Here is a 17,850-nt window from a genome sequence, read left to right as displayed (position 1 = left end):
TGTTGGCTTTTACTTGTTCTCTTACTATAGTTTGTAACTCTTTAACCTTGTTATTCCTTTTACCATCTGACTCTGATCAGATTTCTGCGGACAACTTTATTGTGCACCTGAAGGCTTCCGTACATCACAAGAAACCATGGATCACTACCTCTGAAATCTTACAGGTAAGGACTGTGTTAACAGGAAATAGGAAGAATACAGTCCCAAGAAAATGAAAACCTTGTTCTATATGCAACAAAAATTATTGAGTGATTCATTTAAGTGAAACTCAAAACTGCTTGTCTGTTCAAGACCCTACCAGTAGAGTGCTATTGGTTTAGTTAAGCCCTGCCTCACAGTGTATATTACCATTCAGTGACTGCTGTATTTTCCAAGCTTGCGTGTGTAGAGACCTCTGTGAATATGTTAAACATTGAAAATGTCAGCTATAATTGTATTTGGGAACAAAAAAAACAACAAAAAAACAAAACAACCCAAAAGAACAATAGATTGACCCAGCTTTTTTTCATCAGGTCCCATGCTTAGTTGATGTTACATTAAACTTGGATTTTGAAATCTCTAGTTGTAGAGTTTTTGGAACCCCTTTCTTGGTGCAGTTTTTGGGATTTTAAACTCTTTTCTTGATCAATTTTTCTTTGTCTTAAAACATTCCTGGATCACTTACATCTCCTACGAGCTGCTGCAAATTAAGTCAAGATCTGTGCCAGGCTACTGACCTCTCAGCGGCGGCTGTAATTTTGATTTTTGACACATTGCTTTAATTTATTATTAACAGACGCAGTGATTGCTTAAAAGGGGAATTTCACACCATGGTCACGTAACTGTCTGTCAATGAGAGAGGTATCTGCAAAGTTAATTAAGTCATCCAGTAAATAGAGAGGGACAGAAGAGGCAAACAGCGGAGATTTTCAGCTGACAGAGCAGTGTCAAACTTACTCACTTAGTCGAGGTTCACTCTACTCAGCTATCGGTTTTCACAGTTTCAGTGTTAGTAATGAACGGAATTATATCAATCATCAAGCAATCTGTTTAACATTGGTTTGCTAGCTCGTCATCAATGCTACAGTACCATCAAACGCTACAGTGCCATCAACGCTACAGTGCCATCAACGCTACAGTGCCATCAACGCTACAGTGCCATCAATGTTAAAGTGCCATCAACGCACAGTACGCTACAGTGCCATCAACGCTACAGTGCCATCAACGCTACAGTGCCATCAATGCTACAGTGCCATCAAATGCTACAATGCCATCAATGCTACAGTGCCATCAACGCTACAGTGCCATCAATGCTAAAGTGCCATCAACGCACAGTACGCTACAGTGCCATCAACGCTACAGTGCCATCAAAGCTACAGGGCCATCAACGCTACAGTGCCATCAACGCTACAGTGCCATCAACGCTACAGTGCCATCAACACTACAGTGCCATCAACACTACAGTGCCATTCCATTGCAATTCCCACTGTCTCTACACCCTCGTCAAATTCCATTTCTAATAATTAGGAACAATTAAGCTTCAAAGACTTTGGACATCTTTTAATTTGGTTTTTGGTATATTTTTTTGGGAAAATTAAAATCACCAAAATGAAATGACAATTGAGATTTGAGTTCAAAGTATATATTCCATCAAATTCTCATCACATTCTGAATTGTCTGGAAGAAAAAATTCTGTAAAAAGTACTATTTGACAAAAAAACCCCAAAACATAGCAAACATTTGAACCAAAGTTTCTTTATAAATTTTTTGAGGCTCAAAGCTTCCTTTTTTTTGTTATTGGTATACTAACAAACCAACACAGATTTCTGCTTTAAAGACGGCATTTCATATCTCTGTATTGTTTCATTTCAATACAATATTCATCTAACATGTCTAAGCATACATGAATCCTCAAGGACATGTCTAACAGTATTGATTGGGGCCCAGCTCTCAAACTTTCTACTCAAAACTCTTGTCTCCGATAATCTAACAGCTGCTCATATTACTCATGGAATGACTTTAAAGGGTTACACGATACCTTGGATATGCTACTTTATGCACAAAGTTCAGTTAGGGCTTCTTTGAATTCAAGCAAGAAGCAAACCAGAATGCAAATGTAGTTTGTCCTCATCGCTACTAGATTATTGGAAATCTTCAACTTTCTGCACGAACCTGTTGATCAATTACTTCAATGACGGAATGACTAGTTGTACCAACAGTCCAGGAAGCAAACTTTGATGGATCGACTGATTAGTTGTGTTGTACCTTAACCAAAAACAACATACCATAATACTAGAAGTCTCCAACCTCTCTCTCTCTCTCAACTAAATCCCTCCCACCCCACAAAGCAATCTCTTCTATTTTACTCAATCAGCCCATCTCACCCAATGCATTCTCTCTGGCCACCTCTCCCAGTTAATTCCCAAATTTCCAAACCTATCTTTCCAAGCCCACTTTTTTAGTTCATTCCCCAATCCCATCGCTTCTAGTTGTTTGTTGAACAAATCCATTTATCCCAGTTCTTCATTCCCCATGCACCTCACCTCTTCCAATTGTTCATTCTCCAAACCCACTGATCCTCCACCCCCCTGCATGCCCCAATCCCATCTCTTCCAGTTGTTATTTGCCCATCTTGTCCTGCCTATCCCAGTTGTTCATTCCCCCCTCAACCCACCACCTCTACTTTGTTCACTTTATCTAAATGACATCTTTCATCCGTTAAACGTGTTGCTGTTTGCATTCTGTTGTACTTTCTCACTACGTCGTACACGTCTAGCAAACTAAGCCACAATGACACTAAGCCATTTTTACTTTGCTTGATCAAAGGCAGCTCTCTTCCTGCTCATCCTCAGCACAATATTTTGGCTCTTAAAGTCTTAAAAGCCAATCTTTATATTTTGGCAGTTTCCTTCTGCTATCAAATATCAAACTTTTCCAGACAGTTTCTGCAAATGGATCCGAGCAGGACGAAGAAGACACATGCGTGATTTTAATGAAATTGAGTGAAATGAATGCCATGCAGTGCTACATCTCGAAGAAGACTATTTCCATCAAATCAGCTGGGAAAACCAATCATGTATTCTGTAATATTTGTCATGAACTCTCATAATCTCCACTAACGGGTAGGATTCATATTTATGCATAAAATATTTGGAATGCCACCCCACAAGCTTCTGACTGGAACCATACAAAGAGAAATAGGATTTTGTACGACAGAGAGACAGCCATTAGAAGCAAGGGCTCAGATTGTATAATAATAACAAGTATCTTTGTCAATAAAAGGTTTCTCCTTTCTCTCCCTTTATTGAGGGTGAATATACGGTTATGGAGAAATTACTTTCAATACATAATTTATATCAATCTTTTTTGCTTTTTGGGCAAGACATTGTAGTTACTCCTAACAAAACAGCAGTGGTTATGAATATTTAATGTGTTGTTCTTTGGAGCTGTGAATAATTATGGTTTTAGTAGCATGTAGATATATTGACCATTGAATGAATGAGTCAAACACTGACAAGGTCATTAAGTTACTTGATGACATACTTAGAGATGGCAGTGTGAAATATCTGAGTATAATTGATGAAGCATGAACGGGAATGGATGCCTCAAGATGACACCATGTGATTACAGCCATATAATTTATGAAGTATGAACGAGAGTGGATGCCTACAGATGACACCATGTGATTACAGCCAGATAATTGATGAAGCATGAATGAGAGTGGATGCCTCCAGATGACACCATGTGATTACAGCCATATAATTGATGAAGTATGAAAGAGAGTGGATGCCTCAAGATGACACCATGTGATTACAGCCATATAATTTATGAAGTATGAACGAGAGTGGATGCCTCCAGATGACACCATGTGATTACAGCCATATCATTGATGAAGTATGAACAGGAGTGGATGCCTCAAGATGACACCATGTGATTACAGCCATGTAATTTATGAAGTATGAAAGAGAGTGGATGCCTCAAGATGACACCATGTGATTGCAGCCATATAATTGATGAAGTATGAAAGAGAGTGGATGCCTCAAGATGACACCATGTGATTACAGCCATGTAATTTATGAAGTATGAAAGAGAGTGGATGCCTCAAGATGACACCATGTGATTACAGCCATATAATTTATGAAGTATGAACGAGAGTGGATGCCTCAAGATGACACCATGTGATTACAGCCATATCACTGATGAAGTATGAATGGGAGTGGATGCTTCCAGATGACACCATGTGATTACAGTCATATTATAAAGTTACATTGAACTACTGTTTTGATTGATGCACCAGGAAGTATAACGTAAAAGTGAAGGTTACCTTCAGGCTGGTACAGAGTTTATGTGGTAATTAGCCCATGAAAGGTTTGATAAATGTCAGGCTTGGATTGGGAAGAGATTCAAGGGGGAAGCACACACTAGGCAGGGCTCGTACTTAATGAATGTTAGTTTATTACAGGTGATCAATCAAGTAACAATCATGGAGGGGAGGGAAGAGGGACGTGGGGAGGGAAAAGGGAGGTGGGGGAGGGGAGGGACGAGGGAGGTGGGGGAGGGAGAGGGGCAGGGAAGAGGGAGGTGGGGGAGGGAAGAGGGAGTTGAAGATGCTTGGTGTGACATACTGCATAGTATTGAATATGTACGGTTATCGGTCTAGCAATATTCAGACTTAAATCTGGAAAAGCATAACTGCTCCAAGGATAAAAATTTCCAAGAAATTCTAGAATTTCAAAAGCCAATAGGAAGGAAGTACCATTGGCTATGGAGTCGTACAGCTCAAGCCTCCAGCAAGCATTCTACTGTGACAGGTCATTACCATGGGCTAACTCTCAAAGACACCTGCAAAACTGTCTTATCGACCACATGTCACTCGTTGGGCACGTACTCATAACAAACCCTCCAACCCCCTGCTACTTTCTTGCAAGCTCTGGGAGAAAGTCAAGTCTTTCCCTATGATGTCCAAGTTTCATTGCCTCAAGGCTCCTCCCTTATTAGCTTGATGGGAACAACTCCCTGCCTCGATAGAGAGAAGGAAGAGAATGGTGGCTGTTTGCCTTCCAAGTTGTGAGATCATAGTCAGTCTGGAAGTTGCATACAGAGATGAAACCATATGAACATAAGTCTGGGTAGGGTTAGGGCTATAGATGGCTAAGATGTTATCTAAATCTCTACAACTTTGCAGGAAACTTCACTGTAACTCAGGCATGGCCAGTTGCTTTCACACTGTTGGAGGTATGTGATTTTCTTTGACACACTATGTGGTCATTTTTGAAAGGGACTAAATATTCCATAGATCACACAGGGTCATACCAGTGCAGTTTATACAAGGCACTAAATATGAATGCATAATTATGAATGTATATGCAGAGTCCTACAATGGATATAATCTCCAATCAGACAAGATTTATTGCCTCCTCTCATCTCACCATCCTCACTGATGAAGTAGCATATGGTCTCATCAAACAGGCCACTGTCCCGTTTGACAGGAGATGGGGTAATTAAAACGCCTCCAAAATTCAAACTCTAAATCAATGCAGAAAAGTATGGATACGCACTGCAGAAAGAATTACTACTGTGACACTGGAGATGGTTAGACCATGAAATAGAGGTCATGCACTATTGCAGGGGCCACCTGTACTTTTCATCTACAGCTTGCTGTAGGAACAGCCATGCGTAAACTGACATTCCATCTGTTGGTGCCATGCTCTCTAGCAATGATGGCTACCAGTAAGCCAACAGTTATTCAGGAAATGGTTATGAATAACAGTTTCCTATTTTCCTACAGAAGAGAATTCCCACAGTAGCTGCTCACAGCGACCAAATAGACAGATATGTGGGATGAACAACCTCAAAGGATGGTAAACAATCCAGTTCATATGAGGTACCATTCAACAGAAAGCCCAGCTTAGAAGGAACCGCTAGGCTACGTCTCCTGGTAAAACAGTACCAGCTTATATGTAGAACAGGCCACATGTTTCTTGGTACAAGAGTACCACTCAGACTGATAAAGCCAAGCTCACGTAGGACAGGCCACGTCTCTTGGTACAAATAAAGTAATACCATTCTACCCACTATACTCTCAAAGCTGAGCTAATGTAGGAGGAGAGGTTTGTCACTTGATAAAAAGGGTACCCTTTGTAAAATTCTACAAAGGGTACCCTTTGTAAAATTCTACAAAGGGTACCCTTTGTAGAACCACTGACATAGCTGAGCTCATGTTGAGCAGGCAGAGGACCCTGGTACAAATGCATCATTTCTAGATTTATTGACAAGATATAAACAGACAGCCCCTAGTCAATTTAGTGGAGGCAGGGATGCTGACTAAAGGCTCCTTTATTCCGATGATGGTGGACACACTGTGAAGGGCACTTCGCTTGACTTGTGCAGCAGTGGCTTGAAAAAGTGGGAATAAGGAGCAAGTATGTGAGAGAATGGATAACTAGTAAAACAACCAACCTCCTTTAGCAAACCCTGGTATTAATACAGCTGTTTGACTGGACTCAGTTGGAAAACCAGTTAAGTTTTCACCATTGAGTGACACATCTGCTATGCCAAGAAACATGCCCGACAACTGAATCATTTATTGATGATGTTGTGGTTATTCAATCTGAGAGTTGATTGCACACATTATTTTTCTGGGGTTATTTCGTTTAATTTTCCTGGTGTTAAGTCTCCGTGAACGGTCGTCATCGAGTCTCCCGATGACAGTAACATTACCTGTTCCTTTATCCTAATGAAATGCGTAACTGAACTTTACGCTGATGCTTCCTCTCTCAATCTGAAACTTTCACAGCAAACAAAACTATAAATGTCGAGGAAGGTGTTTTTAAGTTGACAACAAGTGCCAGCAGCAGCATGCATAAAACATGAACATGGGTTATATATCAACTGCTCAGCCTTGAAAAACCCGTCCAAGAGAAATCTGTAACTTAACATGTCTTACCGAATCATTCAATGGCATGAGCTCAAAATTATAGTGAGACGAGAATCATCGTAGGCGTGGCTGTGCGACTCAAGCTGCCATTTAAACGTGCAGGATTTGTCACAATGATTGTTTAAATGACAGATACAACTCTTGTAATCAAAACATTAAAGTAGTTATGTATGAACTTGTAAAGTTGCAAATTTAGAATTAACCATGGTAAAGTTACGACACAACACAAAACAGCTTTCATTTCTTTCTGGTGAAGCTAATAACAACTATATATTATTATTGTTCTGATAAACCACTGAAGGTCATGGTGAAATAAGAGCACTAGTAGGAACACCAATAGCATGCTAATGTGAATGATATGAAGCATTTAGTTTTGATATACTGTGTATGTCCACGCTATATGTATACAAACTATTTTGTATGCCCACACTATTGATACAAACTATTGTGTATGTCCACACTATGGATACAAATTATTGTGTTTGCTAACACTATGGATGCAAACTATTGTGTATGCACACACTATGGATACAAATTATTTTATAGGCCCACACTATGGATATAAACTATTTTATAGGCCCACACTATGGGTACAACTATTATGTATGCCCACACTATTGGTGCAAAGTATCGTGTGGCATACTTGACCTATATGAAACACATCCGTGTGTATTCTTTAATACTACCTACAATGCACACACTTTAGTGGTAACTTACCCACTAGTAAGCTATAGCACACATTTGGTAAAATAAAATTCACTCTTTTTGAATCAACAATGTAAGTAAATGTGCAAGGATACTTGCTACATTCAATGCAACCAATATTCATCTATGTGGATACCCCTCATTCAATATTCATCTATGTGGATACCCCTCATTCAATATTCATCTATGTGGATACCCCTCATTCAATATTCAGCTATGTGGATACCCCTCATTCAATATTCATCTCATTCAATATTCAGCTATGTGGATACCCCTCATTCAATATTCATCTCATTCAATATTCATCTATGTGGATACCCCTCATTCAATATTCAGCTATGTGGATACCCCTCATTCAATATTCATCTCATTCAATATTCATCTATGTGGATACCCCTCATTCAATATTCATCTATGTGGATACCCCTCATTCAATATTCATCTCATTCAATATTCAGCTATGTGGATACCCCTCATTCAATATTCATCTATGTGGATACCCCTCATTCAATATTCATCTCATTCAATATTCATCTATGTGGATACCCCTCATTCAATATTCATCTCATTCAATATTCATCTATGTGGATACCCCACATTCAATATTCAGCTATGTGGATACCCCTCATTCAATATTCATCTATGTGGATACCCCTCATTCAATATTCATCTCATTCAATATTCATCTATGTGGATACCCCTCATTCAATATTCATCTCATTCAATATTCATCTATGTGGATACCCCTCATTCAATATTCAGCTATGTTGATACCCCTCATTCAATATTCATCTCATTCAATATTCAGCTATGTGGATACCCCTCATTCAATATTCAGCTATGTGGATACCCCTCATTCAATATTCATCTCATTCAATATTCATCTATGTGGATACCCCTCATTCAATATTCATCTCATTCAATATTCATCTATGTGGATACCCCTCATTCAATATTCAGCTATGTGGATACCCCTCATTCAATATTCATCTCATTCAATATTCAGCTAGCCTATGTGGATACCCCTCATTCAATATTCATCTATGTGGATACTCCTCATTCAATATTCATCTATGTGGATACCCCTCATTCAATATTCAGCTATGTGGATACCCCTCATTCAATATTCATCTCATTCAATATTCATCTATGTGGATACCCCTCATTCAATATTCATCTCATTCAATATTCATCTATGTGGATACCCCTCATTCAATATTCAGCTATGTGGATACCCCTCATTCAATATTCATCTCATTCAATATTCAGCTAGCCTATGTGGATACCCCTCATTCAATATTCATCTATGTGGATACCCCTCATTCAATATTCATCTCATTCAATATTCAGCTAGCCTATGTGGATACCCCTCATTCAATATTCATCTATGTGGATACCCCTCATTCAATATTCATCTATGTGGATACTCCTCATTCAATATTCAGCTATGTGGATACCCCTCATTCAATATTCATCTCATTCAATATTCAGCTAGCCTATGTGGATACCCCTCATTCAATATTCATCTATGTGGATACTCCTCATTCAATATTCAGCTATGTGGATACCCCTCATTCAATATTCATCTCATTCAATATTCAGCTAGCCTATGTGGATACCCCTCATTCAATATTCAGCTATGTGGATACCCCTCATTATACCACCTATCACGTTTCTTCTCCCATCTCTGAAAAAAAGCAAAAGATGGAAATCATCGAATGCTTCCTGAATAACAACTCATCAAAGCATTGCCCTCATAGCACGAACGGACATTGGTAAGCTATGTTTCATGTTCCTCGCAACCGAGCTGCCTGCCTCTGTGACACATCACTCACCCTCTAGTTGCAAAAATGTCTAATAAAAGGTCATTGCTTTCTGAAATTTTAGGTTCCTACAAGGAAAAAAATAAGTTCTGTAAAAATTAAAAGGGAATCCAAGGAGTCTGATTGATCGACTGGTTTGATATTCCTTATGAATAGTCTTGCTGGGAGCGTTTTGATAAGTGGGGCTTATCGGCCGGTATTCCCTTACAAAGCTGCTTTGTCGGGAAGAAGTTCAATGGAAATGAAGGCATTGGTTCAGCCACAGAAAAAGTTGGACAAAGACAGAAATTCAGGACAAAATGTAGCATTGAATTTCAAAATGTTTATATGGTTTGCAAATTTGACTCCAGCTAAGAGATGCTAACAATGGTACTGTTTACCTTGGAAGATGAAAGCTCAATGTATCCAATACAGGCCGCATCACCCTATGCATGACAAAATAGTGTCTGTGATCGCTACTTGTTACTTATATTATAGTCATGTATTATTATTATTATCATTAAAATGCAACATGGTATAAAACTGCCACCATTGCAAATTACAGGTAATACACGGTGTTCATAGGACTTGACCTTTCCGAGTTCTTGTAAGAAGGCTGACACATTTAAATGATGATAATGAAAGCAAACCTTTGCTGCATTCATGTGTAACTTCAGAAATACAGATGCAGTTGCCAAAACTGATGTATGTATGTATACAATGTTGAACTTTCTTCCCTCTTCCCAGAGTGAATTTGACCTCTTTTTTAAGACTAGTAACCACCACAGGCCAAAACTTGGCTCAACAAATTCCAATGTGTTTGACCAGACTGACACAAACAAAAAGGCCTCTGAATTCCCAAAAGGAGCTTGGTTTAGTGCCTTAGATGGAAATAAACAGAACATCTCCATCAAACATTATCTCACTTGATGACTTTCAAAATAATCCTTGAGGGAGTATTTGTGTGATGTCATGAATTAATACTTCTGATGACAAATAATAGCACCATAGGATTCGGCTTGTTTATGGAAAATACAAAGTTACTGAATGAACAATAAAACTATATGGAGGTGAAAGTATGAGTGAAACACAGTGAGTTCTAGAAGTACAAGTAACTTTTTCAAGTTTTTCGAAGGAAAAAAAAAGGACTGATGCAGTCATCCTGGTGATCATCTGAGTAAGTGTCTCTCACTTCCCTCTTCAGCAGTTGACACTACCAAACTTATGGAGCCACAATCTGTAACAGTTGACAGTACAACACTGAAAAAACCTGCAATCTTTAACAGTTTGGGATGGCAGCTATAGGCAATTCTTTGGGTATACATGAACAAAAATTCCAGTGTCCTGACCTTTCCATTCAAATATGCCATTCATCACCTTATCAGAGCAGGCTGTCGGTTACAGCATGTTTACCCAGAGATATTTCATGAGTGAGTGGGGCAGCATTGTGAAGGTAAGGCCCACCGAATGAGGCAGTACAGTACCCTAATCTACCATCATACCTCACAGTTATGAGCATAGGCGTAGGAGGCGGGGGGGGGGGAGGGGCTGCAGCCCCCAACCAAATACTTTTTTGAAAATTCGGGCAATATGCTGAGAATCTTTCGGGCACCTACTGAAAGAAAAATAAATTGTAATGTGTTTTTCAATAGCTAAACTTATATTATTGTTATTGTAATGACTTCCCCAAAAATTATAACTAATATGGAAGGGTAATAACAGGCAAATGATTGTTTGTAATTGGCATGCGATGTAATAATCGATGCATGCCTATATGATTAACAAGTTGAATGAGCGCGGAGCGCGCGAAAAATTTTGGTTATATTTTGCGGGCAAATCGTTACAGCCCCCCAATCAAACTGGGCTCCTACGCCTATGGTTAAGAGTGTGACATGCTTGTCAAATCAATCTACCATCATACCTCAATCTACCAACATACCTCAATCTACATCATATCTCACAGCTTAATAAAAGAGTCTTCAGAAGTCTAACCATTGATGGCCATTTATTTAACCATGGTTATTGGTGGAATGGGTTTACTGGCAGTCAGTCACTTCTGCCCACTCAAGAGAAGTGAGAGGGAGACTGAGAAGAGAGAAGGGGAGTGGGGAGACCAGGGAGAGAGAGACCTGGCAATAGTGTCTAACCTATTGAGGAGATGAGCATGTTACAGGAATGAAAAAAGGGAAGCTTATTAACAAGGGACTTGTGCCAAATGCATCAAGAACTGGTGGCTACTATAGTATCTATGTAATATTTACCACATGTGGTATGTTTCATTCTTCTGATATATTGCCTGCATATTGTACTCATGCATTCCACACTCTACTATTTAAATGACATATTTAAACAAAGTATTTACCTAAGTATTAAAATGAAATCTTTAAAATATAGTTAAATTATGCCAGGACATCACCATATCTTGAAATGTACTATGTAGCTATATTGCTATTAGTTGTAGCAGCTATAACTCTATGATACTATAGTAACTATTAGATCTCACTGGTATTCTCTAAACCATAGCTCAAGGTCTCCCTCCACTCTTGAGTTTAATAGCTGTTTACACAGAGGTGTCACAACAGGTGTTAAACTCTAGTGCTGCTGGTACGGTACTTCCAGGAGGTGTGAGCGTGTACTATCTTTGGGTATCCTGCTATACCATGCTAGACCAACCACACAAGAAATGCTGCTAATTAACAAACTGCTGTCACCTAAACACTGCTATGATAACATAAATCACCACTACGTATCACACAGAATCATCAGAAATGCACTATGAAGAAGACACATCAGTCAAAATCAAACAATATGTCATAACTATGGTGATACCCATCAGGCATGGACAAGGGGTCTTAGTCCGAGCATATAAAACCTTCTTTGGCACCACGGTAAAACATCCTGTGAGGAACTTTACTTCATTTTGGCTTTCTTAGTAAGAGTAGCTAGTGCAGAAATCTACACCAAAGTCATCATCAAAGTGATAAAGACCAGAGTTGACAAAATTCCAATGAATTCCTTTTTAGTGTTAGAAATAACTGCACAGAAAAAATTGCAAATACCACTTATATGCATTGTCTATATCAATGAAAACTAACTAGCTAAGAATGATGTCACATTTTCTTTTTGGCAGGGTTTTGTAGATGTAGTATCATGGACAGATTGAACATCAGAATGAACATCAGAATGAACAGCAGAATGGATATCAGAATGAACAGCAGAATGAACAGCAGAATGGATATCAGAATGGACAGAAAACAGACATGAAATTGAGAACTAAAATTGTTATAATCTAGTAGAATGGGACAACTGGCCGACGACCAACAGTTGATACAATGATGAATCAATCCAATGGCACACTATATGAACAAGACCCATATATTCTTTATCAGAAAAAAAACAAAAAAAAAACAAGTTGGGCTGCAACTCAAAGTTCTTCGACATCTTTCCTTGGTAAAGTGCTGGAGTTCATCATCATCATCATGGTGATCATTGCTGGTTGTTGAATGAGCAACCCCTGCAGGCTCTTGGCACATTCTGTTTTAGATACAACACAATAGAAGTACATACAACTGTTTCAGTCCCCCTAAATCCTCTTCAAACTCACTGTGCCCAAACAAACGCATTCCTGCAGCCAGCTCTTCAAATTACACCCAGTAAGACAGAGACCGGCTGAACTACAGAAATAACCCTAGGGTTAAAGCCTCCTAAATAGCAAATATGAATGAATTTCCAGAATATCTTTGAACCCATTTGGCCCAACCAAAATATAGAACAGGGCGGTCTTTTTTTTTCTCTCTTTCTCCCCCCAATTTTTAAGCTGGAGATTTTCGGTAAGAATGTGTGGGCAATAGAGGAGTAAGTATTCAGCGAGGGATTTCATGCCAAACACCTCTGGGTATAGTCAAAGCAGTATCCCCTCTTGGACGGAGTGGAATTTTCTATAGTGATGATTGTCATGCGTTGTAGAATTAATGGAATAAAAAACATCAGCTTTTCACAATTGCTTGTACATTTTTCTGAAATTTCATAGCAAATTGAGTATTTCTTCAGAATTCCTAAAGATGATAAAATATGTCTACTTGAAGATCAATCATAGTACAATGCATAATTATATTGGAGGTCATGGAACTCTAAATAGCTTACTAAGGATTACAATTGTTGGTAATTACAAATGACCTTTGACCACCTCCTTTCATTTTATCCTCTTGCAGTTAATTACTACTCCACAAGCATTTTACGAGACTCACCATCGCTGTAGTTTCCTAAACTACATCAACTGCTGATATTGAACAATAATGATCAGAATCTTTTGTGACTGCACATCATTTCCACAAAAAATATAAAAGTCAGAGTGAGGACTGGAGAGGCTACAACCCTGGGTTCAAGGACCAATTAGCACTCCGGGGGAAGATACGAGGGGGGGGGGGAAGCTGCTGGGGAAATACAGGTTAAAAGAAAAGGATACTCTCATTTTCAGAATATACCTGTGGAACACTAACTGTTACTGGTGACATAGTCTTGGAGGTTGGATGCACTCCTATATTTTTAAGAAATAGAGCACACGTGTTTGAAAAAACCAAAATGCCGGCATGTTCGGACAAAACAACATGTCTTATAGGCAATGGTTTGCTCTGCAGTATATGAGGATGTATAAGTGAACTTGTTTGTCAGTTTTTGCTTTCACTGAACATTGTCTGCTTGCTCAACTGTCATATAAGATTATGTAATGATAAACATCGCCTATCTACTGCAAGGAGTGTGTGACAGATAGCAGCTAACTGTTTGGTACAATTATAAAGGTCAGTGAAGGTGGACGCATCTATCTCTTGACCTAATGAAACAACATTCTGTCCATTTGGTCAGAGATTGCTGCAATCTTCCTATGCCAGCCAACTACCAGTTCAATCACACATTCGGACTTCCTATGGTGATATCTATGTTGCTTCCTTCAACGGTACTGTTTTCTGATATTACTGCAGACCAATTGGGCCTTTAACTATAGGCCAATAGGGCCTAGTAATACAGGCCAATACGGCCTAAAACCTGTCCACCTATAATAGTAATATTGCACACTTTGAACCTATGAATGCTACTCCTCGCCATACACCTTTACTAGTAATTTGATCCACTAAAAACCCCCACAACTTCTTATCACCTTACACCTCCTATACTAGTAATGCGACATCTATACTACTGTTCTTAGCAAGGCAGGAACCTAGAAACCCTGTTCGTTCAGTTAAACTCCATACTAGTATTTAAATTCAGGAGGCACCTACCTACCCTTCACTCCCTTATACTCCTGTTACAACTTTACTGCTACTGCTGTTATTATTACAGAACCAAAGGGTCAATAACATTATTGAGTTTTTTTTTTCTTAGACTTGATATACCATTACTGTCTTAACTCACACAACCAGTTATAATAAATCATAAAACTATGACAAAACTTCCATAGTTTGGTATCAGTGGAGAGCATGAGTTCATGACCTATGCCCTATGTGTCTTTACTAACAGGGTCTTGACTATTTGCAATTTGACAGGTTTCATACTCCAAGGTAATGAAATGACTGTATATATGTCAACGTGCCACCCCTATTATTTTTTAATTGGCCTACATTGGTAATAAAAACAGTTTTTAAACTGCTTTAAAATTGTGGTAGAGCCCTATCATTGATTCAGAGGCTTTTCTTTTGGTGGTTACAGCAGAGTTTTCAAAGGCATGTGTGAGCTATATAAAGAGACAGCAGCATATATTACAAGCACTACTGGGTTGGGAGGGGGGGGGTGGGAGGGGGGTATATACATACAGAACACTAAAGTGTGTATAAGCAAGACACAGGAAGAGAGGATTTTACCAAGGCATCACTGGGTAATTTAGACTGTATTATCTGAAGGTAACCAGAATTACTCATGTTTTTACCCCGGTTAATAATCACTTTTTGTCATATCTGAATTTTGTTTAATAACAAAAATAATACTATGTGTAAAAGTAAGTGGACCTGACAATGATTTAAATGCCTTCATGCCAAAAACTTTATATGCAATGAATATCTGTTTGCAAACAAATGTCTGTCTTTATAATATTCATTCCCAAGATGATCATGTCATTGTGTCCTGCAGTCCCCTTACTCTGTTATACCTCTTTCCTAAAAGGATCATGTCATTGTGTCCTGCAGTCCCCTTACTCTGTTATACCTCTTTCCTAAAAGGATCATGTCATTGTGTCCTGTAGCCCCCTTACTCTCATTTATACCTCTTTTCCAAGAGGATCATGTCATTGTGTCCTGTAGTCCCCTTACTCTCAGTATATACCTCTTTTTCAAGAGGATCATGTCATTGTGTCATGCAGTCCCCTTACTGTTATACCTCTTTCCCACAAGGATCAAGTCATTGTGTCCTGTAGTCCCCTTACTCTCAGTATATACCTCTTTTTTCAAGAGGATCATGTCATTGTGTCATGCAGTCCCCTTACTCTGTCAATACCTCTTTCCCAAAAGGATCATGTCATTGTGTCCTGTACCCCCTTACTCTCATTTATACCTCTTTCCTAAAAGGATCATGTCATTGTGTCCTGTAGCCCCCTTACTCTCATTTATACCTCTTTTCTAAGAGGATCATGTCATTGTGTCCTGTAGTCCCCTTACTCTCAGTATATACCTCTTTTTTCAAGAGGATCATGTCATTATGTCATGCAGTCCCCTTACTCTGTCAATACCTCTTTTCCAAGAGGATCATGTCATTGTGTCCTGTAGTCCCCTTACTCTCAGTAAATACCTCTTTTCTAAGAGGATCATGTCATTGTGTCCTGTACAGTAGGTCCCCTTACTCTCAGTAAATACCTCTTTTCCAAGAGGATCATGTCATTATGTCATGCAGTCCCTTACTCTCAGTAAATACCTCTTTTCCAAGAGGATCATGTCATTGTGTCCTGTAGTCCCCTTACTCTCAGTAAATACCTCTTTTCCAAGAGGATCATGTCATTGTGTCCTGTACAGTAGGTCCCCTTTCTCTCAGTAAATACCTCTCCAGAAGAGGATCATGTCATTGTGTCCTGTAGTCCCCTTACTCTCAGACTGCAGTCCATTCTATGATTATTTGTCGAGCTACAGTAGCTGACAGTCAAATCTCTCACCAAGGAACCACAATCACAAAATGTCAATCAGCCAGCCAGACAAAAGCTTTCCAGGGCACCTTGCAGATGACAAATTCACTCCTCATATAAAACCAAATTTACAAACGGTAAAGTAAACTGTGGTGTATGTTAACAATGGCATCCTAATATCCATGACCGTAACCAAACAAACCTTATTATTGCCCAACCCAGGAGGACCTTGTTCCTTTACATGGTACTGGCTATGAACACAGGGTGTGAGACACATACAGTCATTGTTAATAGTAGTTGGGCACTTTTAATATTAAAAATTGTGTGATATCTTAAAATCCTTTCATGGTGGCACCAACGATTGGTTTTTAAAATAAAACTAAAATAACAACACTGAACAGAATCAGCTTTATAAAATCATCCATCCCTTGGACGTCTTTGTTCATTCTTGCCTTTACTGACAGGTTACAAATCAGAGGCATATCCACGGTAATAAACAGATACTTTGTTATAAACGATGGACTCTTTTATCAGCCCTATATAGAGATGCTTATAGGTTTAATGATTCCACTTGGACACTTTTAAATTTTCCTCAGAAGGCTTCGTGTAATTAAACACCCCAAGGGGCCTTGTAGCAGCCACTGTGACTCATCATTATGGTAATACAGAAACATGAAGACATAATCATAATGTCAGTATTACTCAAAACTCATTTCATAACCGTATCTTTTGCTGAAAAATACCCCCTTTTGTTTTTTCTTTTCTTTAAATATTTCCAACATGAACAGAATCTCCTCCTCAATAAGCCTATTACTTTTGACTTAAATTTTCTCTGTATTTCATCCCCAAAGGATCGTGTAAGGTAGGATCTTCAGCAAACGTGAAATAACGTATCATCTTCTGCAAATCTGCTAAAAGCATGCACAACAAACGTATCTAAACTGAAGTATTGTATAACTTGTCATGTATGCACACAATCTTCTGTCTTGTGAAGTTCTATTTTCAACAAGATGGTGACAGGGACATTTCCAAAGAATATTCTTCTCTTACTGCGGAATTAAAAGTTGGTACAAGTCAAAAAGGAACTCTTTGCACACACAGTCTGCATCATCTCATCAAAGATGTCAAAAAATCATTAGAAAAGTTTTTCAAACGCTGAACCCTTCTTGAACTCACCGGAAGAAAAAAAATGTTACAATAATCATCAGGCTATTAATTACCAATTTAACAAGGTGATCAACTTTTGTGGTGTATCTCAGGTTCAAAGTACGAACTATAACTCTAGGAGTTGTAGAGAAGGAGGTAAGAGACATTTGTGATAAATC

General features: G+C 38.8%; 1 protein-coding gene across 5 annotated transcripts in view; it reads right to left on the bottom strand.

The window, feature by feature from the left end:
• Window positions 1–17,850, bottom strand: part of LOC139972054 (vitamin D3 receptor B-like) — a 238,195-nt gene that overhangs the window by 32,160 nt on the left and 188,185 nt on the right. The gene's annotated exons all lie outside the window — the stretch shown is intronic.

The sequence above is a fragment of the Apostichopus japonicus genome, chromosome 8 (genome assembly GCF_037975245.1).
Source record: "Apostichopus japonicus isolate 1M-3 chromosome 8, ASM3797524v1, whole genome shotgun sequence".
In the NCBI taxonomy this organism is placed as follows: domain Eukaryota; kingdom Metazoa; phylum Echinodermata; class Holothuroidea; order Aspidochirotida; family Stichopodidae; genus Apostichopus; species Apostichopus japonicus.
Note: the sequence above shows the minus strand (reverse complement) of the source record. Positions and strands in the feature narration are given on the sequence as shown.